The sequence below is a fragment of the Pteropus medius genome, unplaced genomic scaffold, assembly GCF_902729225.1.
Source record: "Pteropus medius unplaced genomic scaffold, Ma_sr-lr_union100, whole genome shotgun sequence".
Taxonomy (NCBI): Eukaryota; Metazoa; Chordata; class Mammalia; order Chiroptera; family Pteropodidae; genus Pteropus; species Pteropus medius.
In genome coordinates this window covers 807,880-821,545 of record NW_024340701.1, presented here as the reverse complement: position 1 = coordinate 821,545, position 13,666 = coordinate 807,880, and the positions used below count along the sequence as shown (strand labels likewise).

Genomic DNA, 13,666 nt, shown 5'->3' with positions numbered 1-13,666 from the left:
TGATGCAAGAAGCGATATATTTATGATTTATAAACTTCTCTGTGTGAGTGATTTCAAGTAAAACTTTGTTAAACTAATATATTTATGTATTATTTGCACACACAAAACCAAAAACCTTAACATCATTATCAGAATAATCAGCTTTTCAACATCTCTAATTTACAGATAAATATTACCCTGTTCATAAATTAAATTGCTATTAAATTATACCGTGGCCAATCAAACACATAAGGACAATTTCACCAAGAGAAATTTAGGCTCACAATAAAGCAATTCATTTACATCCTGAAGGGAAATCATTCAAACAAAAATAATATTTACTAAATCTCCAAACACGAATTTTTAACCAACTAACTCTAAATCCAGTCATGTCAAAGGAAGTTTCAGGCTCGAAACACAAAGAGTGCGGTACCTTCTCAGAAGAAGAAAACATCAAACACACATTTAAAGACAAAAACATTCACCATTAAGAAGAAACCTTAACTCATTTACTGTTATCTTCCCTCCCCCACCCCAAACCCTTCTATTTCCCCATTCTGACAAATGTGTCCCTTTATTTCACTGTGGGTATGATACCTTTTATTCCAGGTGAATTAAGGGAATCAGTGGAATCAGAGTATTTCTCAACCTAACTGGACATCCAGAATCACCAGGCACACATCCCATTCTGCTTGGAAGGATGCTGACTGTGCCTTCTTATTGAAATCACTTTACTTAGTCTATTTTAGGAGAGGGGGAAAGTTCCTATCTTCACAGCCTTTCGTTTTCTCACATTTTTTAATAAAATCTTTGGGCCATTGCCATCAGCTCCTCCCATGTTATGCCTCTAGAACCATTTCCATGACTTTTGTGTGTTCACATTAGAAAAAGCCACATAGCTTCCAACACACACACACACACACACACACATACACCCCACACATACAGTGTGCTCTCTTATGGGCCTGATTTTCTTTTTTTTATTATTATTATTTTTAATTACTTAATTTTTTATGGTGACATTGGTTAACAAAATCCAATAAGATTCAGCTGTACACTTTAACAGTAAGGCATATATATATTTACACTGTGTGTTCACCTCTCATAGTTAGATTTCTTTCTGTCACCACATATTTGACCCCCTTTATCCCGTCTACCTTCCCCCTCCCATCCTCTACCCTCTGGTAACCACTAGTCTATTGTCCATGTCCATGACTCTTTGTTTGCTTGTCCTGTTCCTTTGTTGCTTTTAGGTTTATAGCCCACATATAAGTGATATCATGTGATTTTCAACTTCTTCTGTCTGGCTTATTTCGCTTAGCATGATCATCTTGAGGTCCATCCATGTTGACGCAAATGGCACTATTTCATCTCTTCTTATGGCTGAGTAATATTCCATTGTATATATGTACCAGAGCTTCTTTATCCAACCAAAGTGTTGCTTCCATGTCCTGGCCACTGTGAATAATGCTGCTATGAACATTGGTGTGCCAATATCTTTTCGGACATGGGTTTTCAAGTCTTTGGGGTAAATACCCAGCAGGGGGATTGCTGGATCATATGGTAGATAATTCTTAGCTTTTTGAGGAAACTCCATACTGTTTTCCATAGTGGCTGTACCAATTTGCAGTCCCGCCAGCAGTGTATGAGGGTCCCTTTTTCTCCACATCCTCTCCAACATTTGTTATTACTTGTCCTGTTGATTATAGCTATTCTAACAGGTGTGAGATGGTATCTCATTGTGGTTTTAATTTGCTAGCAATGTTGAGGATCTTTTCATGTATTTGTTGTCCATTTGTATGTCCTCTAGGGAGAAGTGTCTGTTCGGGTCCCCTTGGGCCTGATTTTCTGACACTCTGGAGGCCAACTCTCTGGTAAATAATCTTGCCTTTCATGGATTTAGTTTACCTTAATTTGCCACATCCAAAACCTGATATTGAATAAATTCCTAAAGTGTCCACTAGAGGACACTATAAGCCCATCTCTGACACCAATTTGTGGCAGAATGGCTTCTGTGAATTCCCAGGAGAATTTTCCTCTTTCTATTTAACTCACCCATATTTTCCTATTTGATTATTTCTTATACTAAGCACCTAAGAAGGAAATAGGTGACGTGAATAAGGAAGGAAGTAGCACCCCTATTTATGCCCCTATTCTCGTGCTCCTGGTCCCAGGGCAAGATATTCTCACGATCCAGGCATTCTTTCCCTCAAAATGTATGTGACTGATGGCAGATGTGTTATTAGCGAAGTTGATTTGACTGTGTTAGATATTTGTCAATGCTCCAGGAAAAGTCAAAGGGTTGAGTTGGGTCTTGGGTCATCATCCAAACATAAAGGATTTGTCAGCTGTGGAAGCCCCATCTCCTGACCAGCAGGATCCTATCTAGACTAGTTCTCCTGGTCACCACTATCTCCTCCCTCCTCTGCCTCCTCCTCCTCCTCCCTTCTACCCCCACCCTTCACCTCAGGACCAGCTTTTATTGTTCTCTCTCCCCCAGGTTGTTATATCAAAAGTCATGACTAATATCTCATTAGCCCACTCAAAGGAAAGGGTTTCTTAATGTCATTAGCAGAATTGCTTTATCTTAGAAAGACAAAAATGGACAACCTTTTTAATGAAAACGTTTCTCTGACCAAGGCTTGTTTGTTAATACAACACTACTTCTTATTGTACATTTAAAAATAAAAACCAACATATCTAAACATATTCAAGATGGTGGCTATTGAGAGGGCATGTTTTTAAGCCAGACTGCCTTGGGTCAAATCCTGAGTTTGCTATTACTAGCTGTGTGGACCTCTGCAAGTTACTTCACTTCTGTGCATCAGTTTCCTCAGCTGTTCAAAGTGGAAAGTAAAGGTATCTACTCTACAGCACTGTTTTAATATTAGAAGAGTTGATACATATAGTTAATATATATTTATATGATGAGTTAATATATAAAGTGCTTGAACTGACCTACTAGTAAGTACTCAATAAGTATTGGCTATTATCCTTCACCAAATTATGTAAAAAATTCCCCATACACAGGCTGACATCTGTTTTATTTTTCTTATATTCCATGGCAAGCTCATCCTAAACAGAATATCAATAACTTTTTTACCTACAACAAGACTGGGTGACAATGAATTATGCAAGGAGGGTCTGGATGGCACAAAACTGTGTCACATTAGCTAGTAATGACATTGGTAGGTTGTATGCAACTTGGTAAGAATGATTCTGGGGTGTTGAAGACAGTGGCTAGGGAATGTTGGATGGTAAATGACTGTGGCAGATATACACTGAATGAAAATAGGTTCAGGGTTAATTAAATTGAGGTCAAAATAGTTTCAGGATAACACTGGGTTGTGTGTGCAACTGAGTTATAGTTGAGAAAAGATTTGAGTGACATAAAGTTGTGGTAAGACAAGATCTGAATAAAACCAAGTTTTCATGACAATGATGTTAGGCAGTGGTATGCTGGTAACTACTGTGTTTCCAAGAAAAACAAGAAACTCTAATTAGTAATATTTTCATATTCTGTGGTATAAATACTCTCATAATGGCAATTTCAAGCTACCAATGAAATATCATGATAAGCCACTTAGGAGGGCTAAGAGAAGAGACTGGGATTTAGCTTCGAGCACCTCCACCATTTCCAGGGTTGGTAGAAGAAAAGAAACCAGCAAAGCAGACTGAAAATTTGCCACCAGAGGGAAAGGAGTTAAATCAAGAGACTACATTGTCAAAAAAGCTAGGGAAAAAGTGTGATAAGAAGGAGAGTGGTCAACAGACTTGAATATTTCTGAGGTGTTAAGACAGATTAGCTCACAGAAGCAACTGTGCACCATGAAGTCACCCATAATCCCTGTGGACCAGATGCTGTATCAACTCAGGTTCACCCACAACCCCTGGTGAAGGGGCATCTGTCATCTAGGCCTGCTCAGCTTCCCTTCCCTTATAGGTAACAGCATGCCCTCTCCTGCAGGAAAAAAGTCTCCTCCCCAGTCAGGTGGTTCTGATCTCAGTCATGGTATCCTGCAACACATGGGCGATCACATGACCCAAGCTAAGCCAATCAGAGCCAGTCTTCTGGATTTATCAGTACTGAAGCAGGGAAAAGCTTATGTCTTGTCTTCTGATATCACTAAGCTGGCATGATATAAGACTTTTGGAGCTGATTTTGGCCTTGTGATTTCCCACAATGAAAGAAGTCTGTCTCAAGTAGAAACTAATGAGAAAAGGGAAGGAATGTTTGAATCCCTGAATCTAGATCTACTGTTTTTCTCTCCAGAGAAGAGCCAATAAACAGCACTCATTACATACCAGGCACTATTCTAAAGACCTCTACTACAAGTAGAGACTCAATAATCCCAATAACCTTAGAAAGGTATTACTTGAGCATTCCATGTTAGAGATGAGAAAATTTGCCCAAGATCACAGAGTGCTAGAGCTGGGATTTCAACCTAAGCAGTGTGGGCTCAGAATCGGCACCGTACATTTGGGCCAGATAATTGTTGTGGGAGACTGGCCTGTGCATTGTGGGATACTGAGCAGCATCCTGGCCTCTCTCCACTAGATGCTAGTACCATACTTTCCCCCTGGTCATGACAACCAAACATGTCTGGAGACACAGCCAAATGTCCCTGGGGGTGAGGGACAAAATCGCCTCCATTTGTGAACCACTGCTGCTTCTCTACTGCCTCCCAAATTTTTTCTGAATTGTTGTCATTGAGTTACTCAGATTCTGTGTTAGCCACAACTCAGAGTCACCCAATCTGTGTGTCAAATACAAACAACCCAGTGTCCTTCAAACCCTGGTTTCCCACAACACATTGCCACCTAGACTCTGTGTTGTCTAAACCCTACATCACCTACGAGTTGGTGTCTCAAGACTTCCTGTTACCATAGTGCTGTTATTGAGATCTGTATAATCCGTTACCCGGTGGTCCATGCCCTCTGTCACCAACCACAGTTTTATGGAGTCAGGGCCACAGAGCTCTTCATAGAGATGGGGCACAAAAACACACAGAGACAGGGAGACAGAATCACAGACACACAACACAAGACAAGGAGAGGCAGAGAAACCCACAGAAACAGAGAGACTCACAAAGACAGAGACAAAAAGAAGCCTGACCCCTACGAGGCCACAGCTGGTTATGCTAAATGGGTCACTGGGGACCCACCAAGGTCCCCCCACCTCTGGATTAGGCCTGGGGATGGGGAGGTTAGATTCTGAGGGTAAGGAGCTTAGACCCAATGTGACAGCTAATCGCCCACACAAGGCCTCTGTCTAGGTCACCAAGCCCTGAGCGGCCCCAACCCCCACATCCACTCTTGTATTTCTCCATCAGATGCTCTGTTAACAAGAGCTCACCCCTGATACACCACAGTGTGGTGATGGGGGTGGGGGCCAGGGGAGTGAGGCAAGAGGTCAAACCCTCCCAGCCTCTCCTCTAGCTCTGTTACCAGAGATGTCTACCAGCATCTAGAGTGTTAGTAGAGGCTGGGAGTGGCGGGAATCCCTGGACAAACAGCTTGAGTTTCTGACCAGATTGTCTCAGGCAGGATTTGGCTGAAACCAGAGAAACATCTTCCTGAGTTGAGAGACATGGTGGGAAGTGGCTGGTCCCTTCTCTTCTGGACGCCTAATCCACAGGGCCCCTGAGCATTACCAATATGAGAGAATCAGGCCCTGTTTGGGGGCAACAAAAGACTTTAAAGCAGCCCCACCCCATCCCCATGATGGCCTGGTCTGGTTGCCATGGTGATGCCCCAGTTGCTCCAGAAGCGGCTGCTGGTCCTTGAAGTGGGGGTGGTGGGGACAGTGGATCCTTGAGCTGAGGCGGGTTGGGGTGAGAGGTCAGTGCTGCCTGGGAACATTCCTGGCCATGGAGGGGAGGAGCTAAAAGCCCAAGGTCTGTCTCCACTCCTGCTTCTCTCAGCTCACGCTCATCTCCACCCACTCCCCTCACCCTCCAGGATCCACGGCTTCCGCTGCTTTTGAGAGCAGTCATCTCAGAGTCTGAATCCACCTGTAGGTCAATGCTCAAGTGCAAGGTTCTAATCAAGGGGCTCGGGCATGTAGGTTCAGATGGGGAGCACAAGCTTGTTGCCCCAGGTAAAAGCTCAGAGAGGTTTCAATGGGGAGGATGGGGAGTGAAGGCTCGGCATAAAGGTTCTGGAAAAAATCCAGGCAAGACACCATGCAAGCGTTCAGGTTTGGGACAGACATGCCCTAAACATGACTTGGCCTCCAGTGGGGGCTCAGGGACAAGGACCCAAATGTGAGGGTTCAGATGGGGCTCAGGTGAAGATCTGTGCTGGTACCTCGTTTTAATAGTAACTTGTTACTAAAAACAATTGTTAAAGTACTAAACTTTAGATGAATAACTTTTTGAATGTATCAATTAAAAAGGATTTGAGGTCAGTTACAGTTCTAGAGGTTTCTCCTAACCTCTCTTGAGTTTTCTTATCCATAAAATAGAATCTAGCCTGTCAAGTCATTGTGAGGATTCAATGAGAAAATGAACATAAAGTACTTAATACAGAGTGTACTCGATAAATAATAGCTTTCTGAAAAAAAAATAAAAAGAGTATGCTTAGAAACGAAAGAGATGAAATGAAGCAAGAACACCAGTAATTGTGCAGAGTTCAGCCAGCCAGCCGATGTTATCGGTCCTGGAGGCAGTAGTTATTGAGGGATCAATTCTTCTTCTCATTAAGGAAGACTGGGCTGTACAGGGAGAAGGTGATAACATACACATTCCATGAAGGAGAGACAATGCCACCAACCACACTAGGAACATGTTGAAAATCTGTAACTTATATGCATTGTAATGTAAGCAGTAAAATAAGCTTATTCTCGAATAGTACATTAATAATAACAAAGGTCCAGAGCAAAAAAAAAAACAATAATAAAGGCTCTTTTTTTAATTGAGATATAATTGACATATAACATTGTGTAAGTTTAAGGTGAACAAAATGTTGATGTGATATATTTATATAGCAATATGATTGCCACTGTAGAGGTATAGTGGCTAACACCTCTATCGTGTCACATAATTATCATTTCTTCTAGTGATAAGAACAATTAAGATCTAGTCTCTTAGCAAGTTTAATGTTTATAATACAGTTTTGTTGTCTTTTTTAAAAAAATAAAATTCTAATTCAGTAATTCTCAAACTTTTTGATCTCAGGACCTCTTTTACATGTTTTTTTAAGAATACTTTTATTATTTATTCCTACAGCACCTGGTCTTCCTAGGTGGTCTCCCATCCAAGTACTAACCAGGCCCGACCCTGCTTAGCTTCTGAGTTTAGACATCAGGCTTGTTCAGTGTGGCATGGCCATAGACCATGGCCTATGGCTCCATTGGGGTGTGAACCCAGGACCTTCTGCATGTAAAGCAAATGTGCTAACCGCTACACTATAGAACCACATCTTCTTTTACATTTTTAAAAATAATTGAGGACCCAAAGAGTTTTATTTAAGTAGATTTTATCTATTGATATTTGTTGTATTAGAAATTAAAAATGAAATTTAAAATATGTATTAATTCAAAATGACAATGTAAATGTATAATGTCAACAGAAAAAAAAAAACATGAAAAATAGCTATGTATTTTCCAAAATAAAAATTTTAGTGAGGACAGTGGTGTTGTTTTACACTTTTACAAACCTCTTTAATGTCTGGCTTGTTGATAGAAGACAGCTGGATTCCCATATCCGCTTCTGCATTCAATCTGTTGCAATACGTGGCTTTAGTTGAAATATGTGAAGGAAATTCAGCCTCACAATGTATGCAGTTTGAAACAGGAGAAGTATTTTAATAGCCTTCTCAGTTAATTGTGGATATTCTTCTTTGATACAATACCAAAATTTGGCAGGTGTGGTTTCTCAAAAGTTAGTTTCAGTATGTAATCTAAAACTATATCAATAAATTTTTCACATTCCATTACATTAAAATCCATTGGTCAGTCTTGCACTTTGAATGGATCTTTTATTCATGCATGATTTTTTAATATTATGTATTAGTCATTTGGTTCACTGAGAAATATTGCTTCACTGAGTTATGTAGCTCTTTCAAATATTGATGCATTTCATTTTACAATATAACCGCCCCCCCCATACATTCATTAACGTCATTACTAAGTTCATCAAAATTGGGATGTTTTTCAAACTCACGGTGGCAGATAGAAGTTTTCAAATTCTGATTTTCACTTGAAAGCTCTAATTTTGTCATTGGTAACAAACACTCATAGTTTTTTACCTTAAAGTGACAGGCTCACTTCATTCACTTTCAAGAAAATGAATGTCTGATAACTTTTTTGTCATCCATTCTTTTAAGTAAAACTATTATTCAGTAAAAAAAGTGACTCTAAAAAAAAAGTTACTTTCAGCTCATAACTCAAACAGTGTAAATGCTTTTCCTTGAGATAATGATCATACTTCAGTATTCAGCAGACATGCTTTGTATACACTTCCCATTTGTCACGTGAAATATTAAAGACGTATATTCAGGGGTTGAAAGTTAATCAGATTAATAATTTTACTGCTTCGTCAAAAGCATTTCTAGGTGAAACTGGCCTGGCCTTTTTTTTTTTACTGTGCATGTATTCTGGCAGAGACAAATACAAGGACTGCTAGTATAGTTAGAGCCACGCCCTGATTCCTACTGGGATGCCAGCTGTCTTACCCCCTGCTGCTCTGGCTCGCATCAATGCATATATCAATGACGTGAAAATGGCAAGTAACAATTCAGTATTACTATGAAAATGGTTTTTGCTTTGCGGATTCCTTGGAAGGGTCTTGGAGACCTCCAGAATCTGTGAACACAACCTTGCGAAGGAATAAGGACTGATACTCACATTCATATTAAAGAATTAGATTAGCCATATTTACTTTCCTTTTTAAAAGACCTTTTTTTTTTTGAGATATCACTCTCAAAAAAGGTTTATAAAATGCTTTCACAACTATCCCATGGAAAAAATGAAAACCAACTCCATTTGTGGTACTATTTGCTTTACTTCCACAAAAAAAGGAGAGGGAAGAGGGGAGGAAAAAGGACGGAGAAAGCCCATGGGAGTGCATCAGGCATGTAAAGCCATCCGTCATGCGTGTCATGGCGAGCCGACGCAGTCCTGGGACTGCAAAGGCAAGTGGTGCTGGGAACTCAGGGCCCTCTGTCATCTTCCCGCACACAGTCTCACTAGCCACACACCCCTACACACACACACACACACACACACACACACACACACATGCACACACGCACACGCACACACACATACACAGAGGCACATGAGCCATGCACTTTGCCATGGCTAATTTCACACAACATAAATGACAAGCCCAACCATAGTTATACTCACACAATACAACAATACAGCCACACCAAAGCTACACAGAAAGTCTCAAGAGTCAAACACCCAACCTTTAGTGTGCTCAAAACCAATTCACACTATTTTATAACTGTAAAGTTGGAGAATTTCAATGGCGATACACCCACCAATCATATCGTCATCCAAACTATCATTTTGGCACATAAGACGTCACATCTACTGGTTTGCCATGTGACTATGTGCACATATTGTTCACAAGGTGAGAGCATAGGTTTTCAAGACAGGCCAACCTGGGTTCAAGTCCAAGTCCTACCACTTACTGGTTCTATAACCTTGAGCAAATTATTTAACCTGTCTGAGCCTTAGTTCTAGAAGTGGAGATAATTCCTACCTTGTAAACTTGATCTGAGGATGACATAAAATAACCAGACAAGTGACAGCATCTTATCTGGCCAGATGTACCCTGGGGATCCAGCTGTAACTGCCATGTATGGCTTTTGTCACCAGAGGGCACCAGGGCTCCAAGGTGTCTGTGGGGGTTGCTGGAAGATACCGTTCCAGGAAGGTCAGGATGCCTGGAAAAAATTCCTGAGGTGAGTGCAGACTAGGAAGGTGTGGGGATGCGTGTGGGGTTGTACAGCCTCTGGAAACCCCAGCGAGGCCCAGGCCACGCTGCTGTGCTACTGGGTAAGGTGGGCAGCGCCTAAGGAGCATCCTCGTCTCACCTAGGATGGGGGATGAGTACTTCCCTTACACCAGGAGCTCCTCTATGCCTGCTTCACACACATTTAATCTTCAGGACAATACCATGATTGATAGTCACTACTAATAGTACTCCTATTGAGGAAACTAAGGTGCACTTTACCCAGCTATTAAGGGGAAGACCTAGGATATGAAAGCAGGCAGTCTGGCTTCAGAGCCCATGTTCCTAACCACTGCTCTACATTGTTCTTCCAGGGACCCCTCCCCTCCCCCTTTCCTGGGGCTCTGCCAGGACTCTCTGACCCCGACTGTCTGCCCTGGAGCTCAGCCAGCCCCAGCTGACCCTTTACTCTCTTCCAGCCTGCTCCCTGCCTGCTCGCTGGGCCAGCCCATGGTAAGAGGCTTATCAGGCATGTGCAGGGGATAGATAAGGTAGAGCCCTTGAACATGGCCTTATCCAGCCCTGCCGTCCCCAGCTGCTGGGAGTTGTGGGGAGTGCCAGCAGATGGAGTCGCACTCACCCAAGCAGCCATACACCACACACGCTAGGAGCCTAGTGTCACTCCCTGTGAAGTCATAGTTCCCTATGATGTCATAATTCATAGTGACATCATTGTTCTGTCCCTCCTTCAAGTCTGAAAGGGTTATTTAAACATGAGTTGGGAAAGCAGAATCAGACAGGAGCCACCACTATTCCTGTCTTCCCAATTCAAAGAAGCTTTGGGTTCAGCAGGGGCAGGGGTGATGGGAGGAATCTCCAGGCCTGCTGCAGGGTGGCTCTGGGGGCTAAGGCCCCTGTTCCCCATAGGGAGGCCTGAGCCTCAGAACCCGGGGGTCTGAAGGAAGAGGGGCCTTACATCCCATCTCTTGGAAAAGCAGTGAGGCAGGAAGGGCTTTTAAGAATGGCCGGACAGGTGGACATAGTCACACCCACTCTGACAGTCACACATGTCAACTTGTTGACACAGTCTGTGCTCACAGCCTCATACCGGCATCATCACATGCCAACAGCCATTCATTCTCACAGCCATGCCCTTGACCACACTCAGGTCACAGATGGCAACATGATAGCCCACAGTGACACATCGACAGGTACATTGTTGCACAACCTATATAGAAGAACAGGAACCCTTTTTCTCTTATGGCTGTATTCCTAGATATTAGCACAATCCCCAGCACACAGTAGACATACACTCGTAGGTGGTGAGTAAATGGACATTGGTCACACAGGTCCTACAACCAGGGTGGGGCTGGGGCTGGGGCTGGGGCTGGGGCTGGAGTAAAGCCTTCCATCCTCAGATCCTCTTGACCTCTCCAGACCCAGAATGGAAGCATCGGCGAAGAACTGCCGCTGCTTCTAGCAGCACCCCCAGCCCCACTTCAGTGATGGCCACTCCGCAGATAACACTAGTCACTGAAGGGACCTGGGTCATGCAGGGGCACCACTCCTTCCCCTTCAGTTTTCTTCCCACAAATTGGGACACTGGCACTCTGAAAGTTGAGTGTTAGGAACATTGCGAGGTCTAAATGTTGGGCACTCTGAGCATTAGGCCCTCTGGGTGTTGGGCACTGAGGGTTCTAGGCATTGTGAACTCTGGGTTTGGGATTTTCTACAGTGGGGGGTTGGTGCTGGCACCTTTGGCACTGAAAATTCTGGATTTTAGGCACTCTAAGATTTGTAAGTGTATGGTCATTGAATGCTCTGGACATCAGGGCTGCCCCCAGGCAGGGCCAGAGTCAACGTTTCCAACCTGTATGCCTCACTTTACCCGGAACCACTGAGGTCCAGCCTGGAACCCTGCTCTGAGCCCCATGATGGGCTCATGTTGCCCCCATGGACCAGGGCCAGGGAAAGCACAACACAGTGGCCTGAGGGGCACATGGATCTAGAACCAATCTAACCTGCTCTACATTGGGACAGGGGCGGGAAGGTGCTAGGTACAGAGCACTGTGCTCCAAGTTCAAGGGAGGAAGAAGCCGACAGCAGAGCCCAGGTGGGCCACTGCCAATAATGTTTCCCAGCTCCTGGGGCACCAAAGAGTTAGAGCCCACTGGTCAGGCCAGGCTACAACTCAAAGCAATGTTCACCTTCCCCCAACTTCTCAAGAGCATCTCTCAGCACACCTCTACCAAGGTGCCCAATGTGGCTATCTTCTTACAGTGCCCTCTGGAAGCAACCCACATCTAGCCTTATCCCTAGCCCCACCAGACACACACCTACACTGATTCTGAGTCCCAACAGAGGCCTTGATCCTGTAGGCTGATGACGACAAATGAGGAAACCAGCCAGCAAGGGGGGAACTGAAGCTGGGTGCAGTCTTCCCAGGAAATGGCGTTGTAACTGGAGTCTCCTGAGACACACCTTAGTCCACAGTGGGTGGGGACTAGCTGGCTGCCTGCTCTCTTGCTGCTCTGCCCCAGGAAGAAGCAGGCCAGAGGGATATCTGACCCCAGTAGTCCTCCTGTCTGTCCTCAGGCCTGATCCCCCTACTCTCCCCACATGCCCTTTCTACCTTGTGGGCCAGCTGCCCAGGGCCAGGAGCTCAGAGGGTTGAAGGCCATCCCAGCTCTGACCTGGGCTCAGCCCAGACCTGCCTCCCCTGGGGCCTCATTCTGGTTGGAAAAAAACAGCTGCTCTAGTTCCTATCTCAGGGAAATGACTTTTTCAAATGAGAATCTCTTCTCACTAGCTTCTCAGGATTCAATTCACTGTGTGGTTGCCTGAAGCCCTTTCTGGATCAAGATGGGTAAAATACACATGTCCATAAATCTATAGGTATACAAATATACTTTAAGTTATGTCATGTTTGTCTAGCAACGCCTTCATAGGCAACATCTCTAACTTCTCCAAACATCCCAGTGAAAATCTCTCTTCCCTGTTCCACAGGCTAAAGTGCTAGGCTGCCTTCCTGACCCCAGATTAATCCCAAAGTCTCTTCCTGGTAGGGCCTGAGCACCACCACCCCCACTCTGGCCAGGCCAGAGGGCCTCCTAGGGGTCTGGCTCTGAGCATCCTTAACACCTCTACTGCCTCCCTTCGTTTGGAGTCCCTAGGGTGAGATGGGAAGCTCCACTCTCCCTGGGCCATAGCAATTCTCAGAACCTTCACCGACATTCTCAGTGTCCTCTTCTCACACACACAACCCCCCTTAAGTCTACTGCTTTAAGGGAGAAAGAGACCATCGTCCCCACTCTCACAGGCTTCCTGGTCTCCACTCCTCTACCTGGGGGCCTCTTCTAACAGCCTCTTTTCTGCTTTTCCTTTGTGGTGGCCCTTTTTGACCAGCCTCAGGCGGGGAGGTGGGGGGAGCGGGGGCGGGGAGGGGAGGGAGAGATCAGAAGCAGAATTCATGTCCTGGCAGGAGAGGCAAGCAGGGCTTGGATCAGATATGCCCAGCCCCAGAGTTGGGTACATGCACACCACTACACAGAGCTGCTGCAGTGCACACACAGTTGCTCTTCCATAAACACAGATCCACCTACACAAATCCACAGACACAACAGACTGCTTAGGCAGAGGGACAAGCTCACACACACGAGACACCTGCAATTCATTCATAGAATATAAATCCTGAGCATGCTATATTTGCTAGGTTTGGGGACAAAGTAAAAATGAAAATAATGTCGCTGATGAGACCCACATATCTTCCTAGATCTGATGAA

The 13,666-nt window shown here is 44.2% G+C and overlaps 1 pseudogene; it reads right to left on the bottom strand.

The window, feature by feature from the left end:
• Positions 1-7,199: 7,199 nt before the first annotated feature.
• Positions 7,200-7,315, bottom strand: LOC120580982 (uncharacterized; annotated as a pseudogene).
• Positions 7,316-13,666: the final 6,351 nt, after the last annotated feature.